Source organism: Pteropus alecto, unplaced genomic scaffold (assembly GCF_000325575.1).
Source record: "Pteropus alecto unplaced genomic scaffold, ASM32557v1 scaffold164, whole genome shotgun sequence".
Classification (NCBI taxonomy): Eukaryota; Metazoa; Chordata; class Mammalia; order Chiroptera; family Pteropodidae; genus Pteropus; species Pteropus alecto.
In genome coordinates this window covers 16,723,482-16,729,410 of record NW_006439568.1, presented here as the reverse complement: position 1 = coordinate 16,729,410, position 5,929 = coordinate 16,723,482, and the positions used below count along the sequence as shown (strand labels likewise).

The following is a 5,929-nucleotide window of genomic DNA, read 5'->3' as shown; positions in this document are numbered from 1 at the left end:
CTCCATGGCTATGATTTTTCCCTATATAATTTAACCCCTCAAGGTACCTGGAGGGCCAGGTCTTTGAACGGTTGATGTGTCTCTAGGACTTGCAACTGTCTGAAATAAACCTTTACATTCCTTGCTATGAAACCTGTACGTATCTCATTGGCCTTAGATGTGCACAGGCAGACGGACCCTATACTCTGGTAACAATGTCATAAAATAAGTATTTTGATAATTCAATTCAGTGTCACATGATTAATCATTGTATAGACTTCCCACTGTTTGGTAAAGCTTCTGGAAAAACAATAGTTTAGTCTTTTTTTTTCCCTTCAAATTATGCTTTAAAGTGAAAGAATGCCTTTGCCTTTTACAACTTTCTCCTTGCTGTCATGTATGCCCAATGCTGTACACAGGAAGGAAAAATCAGAAATGTTCTGAGTTCTAAACTATTTTAGAAGCCATTTAGGGCAAAGGTGTAACTTTTGTGCCATACTTTAGTTCTCACACAATCTGCTCCATTTTTCCCCCAGGGAAATATCAAGTCGGAAAAGAAACAAACATGTGTCCTCTAAGGAGAAGAACCGAAGTTACTGCCTGACAGTAATTTTGAAAATTAAATGCATTGTTAACAGCCTGCTTTCAGAGGTAGAAGTGGAGATTAAGTATTAAATAGTAACCTGATGACAAGACTAAAAAGGCTAATTCTTACACAAAGTTTCCAGTGAAAACTAATGGCCCCTCAGGCTCAAATGCACCCCAACTCCTTTTTTTTACCCAGCCCTGACTAGCAATTTTTTTGCTTGTGTTTTGTATTTTATGTCTCAATACCTCCTTCATTATAGCTCATCAAACATAAACTGCCCATTTACTCCTGTAAATTCTTTCTCTGAAGTAATAAATGTAACTGTTCCCACCTCTAGAGAACCTACACCAACAGACCAGGGCTGTTCCCTCTTCTTAGTCTCCTGAGCCATCAATCCTTAACCCAGCAAATGTCTACTTATCCTTTAAAACCTGGTTTAAATGTCATTCCTCAGAAAGGGCTCCCCCAGTCCTTCCAGGCTTGGTAAAACTTACTTGCCACATACCCCTATATTACCTTATCAGATGGTCCTCATCGTGTCTGTATTTATAAGCCCAGTGTGTCTTTCTCAGGTGATTGTAAGTTTTAAGAGAATGGGAACCTTTGTATGTGTATTCATCATGGTATCCCCAGTTCCTTGTATTCATATAGTAGATACTTATTGAAAACAACACTTAAAAAATCTATCATTGTAATAGTTTATGCTCTTATAATATCTTACCCTGTTTAGAAGGTATGCCTTACCTTACAGCTTTGGACACACTGTTCTCTTTGCCTGGACCAACTTTCTCCTGAATGATTACTTCTTGATCTTCAAATCTCAGCTGAAACCTCACCTCTTCATGGAGACCTTCCCTCACCAATCTAAATGAGTGAGTTATTTTCTATTACTTTACCTTTTTTTTATTTCATGGTGCTCATCATGATTTATAGTTATATGTTGATTTTTCTCTCATTTACTTATTCAATAGCTAAGTTGAGGGCAGGAATGTGCCATCTATTACCTGGCGAGGTATTGGAATAATTCTATATTTTTTTCTAAATAAATAGAAGTTTCACATGTAAATGTTTGGCAGATGTCTCTCTAAATATACTGTATGTTTTTTTAGGCATGAATGCTGTAGTATTTTAGTATTTAACATGCTTCTTTATATACATTAGGAGTTTATATATTTTTTTATTAAATGAATATTTAATGTTTTAGAGTCATCAAAAGGAACTTTTGCAATGTCTTATTATATAAAGCCTGACATTTATATTCTTGATTAGAAAAAAAAAATCCAAGTGAGAAATTGCATATCTAAAACAATAAAACATCAATTACCAAAACATAACTATATAAGTTTTATTCAGTAAGTATTAAAGCCTGGTATGCAAAGGTGCTATTGACTTTTCTGAATTAGATGGGGACCATGTACTTGAGCCATTTTATTGTAACTGGGGTGGCCCTCAACAGATTAGGGGATGTTACTATTGGATTTCAATCCATCATGAGAAAAGATGATTGACACCTCTACTCACCTATTAGGAGTACAGCAAATCTAAAACAGTCTCCTTTCCAGAGGTCCCTAGGGCTAATCGAACATAGCTAGACCCTTAATGCTACCCCAAGAATGAATAGGTCCCCAGGGACGCTAAGGCCCATCCTCTCCTGAAGCTCCTGGGCAGAGTCACCAGACACTCGTGAGCCCAGGGGCTAAGCTGGGTTCTCTGTTAAGGGTACTATTGGGTACATTGGGATGATGCCTCTTTAAAACTATTCTTCCTTCACTTTATTGGTACAGTCACTTCCTACGCTCCAGGACAGTGTAAGGGAAGAAAGATAATTTGCATCCTATCCTTCTAGGGTCCTGGCTGAGACATACCCCTCTGTAATAAAAGATTAGCAGGAGAAAATAAAACCAAAAGTTTAATAACATGTATACCTTCTGTATACATGGAAATACCCAGAAAAACTAAGTAAAATTACCCCAAATGGCCCAACCAATTCTCTTAAATACCCTTTCCAGCTAAAGACAAAAGAAGATTGTGAGGTGGGGAGAAGGGAGCCAGTTATGGGAGGTTGTCAGGCAAAGCATAGTAACAAGGGCAGGGTTGTTATGCAGACTGAAGTTGCTACCTTTTCCCTGGACAAGAGTTTCTGGAGATTTAGGGTCATCCTTCCCTTCCTGGTACAAAAAAAGAGACACCTTTACAAATGGGGATTTTCTTTATAAATGTAATGTTCCTAACAAAAAGGCAACTTCTACTCTGTTTTCAGAGATTCTCCAGTGTCTGCTGTTTCTCAAAAATAATCAGTTCAATGTAATGACCCAGAGGCATACTTTGGGGTGACATATTCTGATCCCATTCAACAGCTTCAGGGGGTGGGTCAAAAATGACAGGAGTGTTGGCCAACTCTTGGGCTCAGAGCCAACTCTCCCAATCCTAGGGCGGCTCTTATTTTAAAATAAGATAAAAGTTCTGCTTTCTTTCCAAAGATAATGGAACCACCAAGTCACACCAATCTTTGCTGTACAGCAACTTTTGATAATTCCAAGTACTTTTCTCTCCTGAGGGTAGGAATGATGAGTCAGTGTTTGCAGAGTGCACCCCACTTCAGTCACTCACCTAGCCTCCTTTGAGATAAACCACATTTTTAAAAATTCTTTTAAGGCATCTTTCTTGCTAAGGAAAAGATCCCAAATTTAATCTGTTTTAGGAACATCCAAATATAGTAATGTTAGGCGAGATTGGATGTTTGCAGTTACAAGGTAAGGAATGATACATGCTAAAGGTATTAGAATATGCCTCCCCAAAACATGCCTCTTTGGCATATGGATTATTTTAAGCTAAAGGCCATTGAGAATAAGCCAAAGCAGGAAAATCTCTCAAAACAAGGCATAAATTCTCCTTTTGTAAATTAAATTTCTGCTTATAGAGATGTCACCCTCTCTAGCATCAGGAAGACTCTTAACTCTTGTCAATGAAAAGGGCACCTACTTAAATCTGCATGACAAACCATACTAAACAACTCCTGTTTACCACACTCTCCCTGGTCACCTTCCCTTAACTGCCTCCTTTGCCCAGAAACCCATAGTAATAAACTTTTTTTTTGTTGTTGTTAATCTGTCTTTGGCTAATCTAATTTTCAGAGTCCCAAACTGGAGAATCTAAAATGAGTAGAAAAAATTATATTTTTCTTCTCCTACAGTACTGTAAAATTAGAAATACATAAATAACATATAACACCAGCTCATGGTAGAAATCACATTTACTTGTGGAAATTGGGACAATTATGAAGAAAATGGTCTTGAAAGTCCACCTTGAGAACAGGACAAAACTTGAACATGTAGAAAGGTGGCAAAGATCTCCAAGTGAACAGATGTAAAGGCACAGAAAGGACGTGACTGGGGAAGAGAACTGGAAAGTCAGTGCTAGAGCCGGATCACGGACATCCTTGACTAGCAAATGAAGCAGACTCAACTTCAGTCGGAAAAAAGAATTTTAAGAAGGGCTATGATATATGTATAGAAAGGATGGATTCAGGAACATGTTTGGAAACTATTAAAATATTCCAGGAGAGAAGTTAATGAGAGTCTGATTTAGAGTAGAAGCAGTGGGAAAGAGGAGAAATATGGACTGTATTAAGAGGTACAGGGACAGATGGTGCTGGAGAGAGCAGAGTTAAAGGAGCTGCTGGTTCCTGAAGGAAGGATTAGCAGGCATCATAGTGCAACTCACCCCAGAGATTCAGAATCTGGTTCTGCCTCAGGGAGCAATCATTTTAAACATCTTTTCCTAAAAATTTCCTGAATTTTTTTTCAGAGTTAGAATATAACTTATACAAAACCATTTCACCTGCCCAGAGGTCTTCTGTGGACATGCTTTCTGTCAGGTGCGATTGCTTTTTTTTGCCCAGCGGGCAAAAATTTACTTTGAGGCATCTATCCTCAAGAATTGTTTGTCCTTTCTTTTATTAATTAGGGAAATAAGAGTTCAACATGTAGTAGCTGTTAAAAGAGGCTAACACTTTATAAGTTGGTTTCATATACTTGTTTTCGTTTTATCTTGATCATAGCACCATTAGAGAGGTTTTGCTGCTCTTTCATACGTAACTGTACTTTGTTTAGCTGTCATCGAAATTATCTGTGAAACCAGAGAATAATAAAAAGCTACCCACAAGCAGCTGCAGCAAACCCGGTAATACAAATCCCAATGGACATACATGGGCACCTGTAGTTTTAAAGAATGTGAAACAAGGACCACCAGCATGCTGTGTCAGAGCCCAGGTTCTGTGGTCAGATCTGGGCATAAGTACCTTTTCAGGCAATTACCAGCTGCACGATCTGGGCAAGTTACTTAGCTTCTCTGAGCTTTAGTTTCCTGGTCTACATATGTAATGGGGTTACAGTGATCAATTTCATTAAGTGAAAGGACAAATGGTGGAATCAGTAACAGCTCATGCTGCATTTCTCGTTTCCTTAGTGCTAGACATTCACTAAGTTTCATATGCAATATCTCAGTTCATTCTCAAAATAGCCCTGGGGTAGGTACTAGCAGTTTTTCCATGTTATGGACAGAAAATTGAAGGCCTTTGAAACATTAATTTGCCTAAATTACAAAGCTAGTAAAGTGCCTAAACTGGGACTTAAGTCTTTGTTGGCTGATATTAAGTTGGTTCTTGTAACCATTATTCTATACCGTCTTTGTAAAGTACTTAATACAGTGGCCAGAAGGCAGTAAGTAACAAATATATAATATTACTATTATTTTCTTTAGTTTCAAATCAAATTACAACTTCAATGGTATATATATGTACTCTGCAAATTATTTAATGGATCTAAAGTTTAAAAATGTCAAGCAGAGAAGAATTAGATGAAAGCAACAGATTTTAGAGGATTAAAGTAATAAGATACAAAATAGAATTTAGAATAGATTAAAGAATTAAAGAGAGAGAAGTGATGGAGTGGGGGAAGGACCAGGAAAGGAGCACCATCATGATACCATTTTTGCCACGTGCCTTAATGAAATGGGAGGGCAATGGTTGCAGCAGACCCATTTGCAGCTGGGAGTCTATACTACAGGCAACAAATGATGGCACCACCACCAGGATGGGCAGTAGGCCAGCCGTCTTATTGTGCAGACTGGCTGAGGGGATAGTGTGAATTGCACAGAAGATTTGTTGTTCACCAGTACCCTGGAAGGAGACCAAGGTAGAAACCCTGAGAAGAAAATGGTAAAAATAGCGATACAAGATTCTGTGGGATTCTTACTAAAGTGTTCCACACCACAAGGGTCTATGAGCAGTCAGTGGCTTGAAGAAAATAGTGCACTGGAGCCGCCAGCATGCTGGAGAGAGAGAAGCCTTAGCTTGTGAAA

The 5,929-nt window shown here is 38.3% G+C and overlaps 1 long non-coding RNA gene across 2 annotated transcripts in view; it reads left to right on the top strand.

Annotated features, from left to right (window-relative positions):
* Positions 1–1,010: 1,010 nt before the first annotated feature.
* Positions 1,011–5,929, top strand: part of LOC107195994 — a 19,476-nt gene continuing 14,557 nt past the window's right edge. For both annotated transcript variants that reach the window (XR_003047696.1, XR_001517303.2), the window contains exons 1-2: positions 1,011–1,140; positions 1,320–1,440. This is a non-coding gene — a long non-coding RNA (uncharacterized LOC107195994). The remainder of the gene's footprint in view (positions 1,141–1,319; positions 1,441–5,929) is intronic.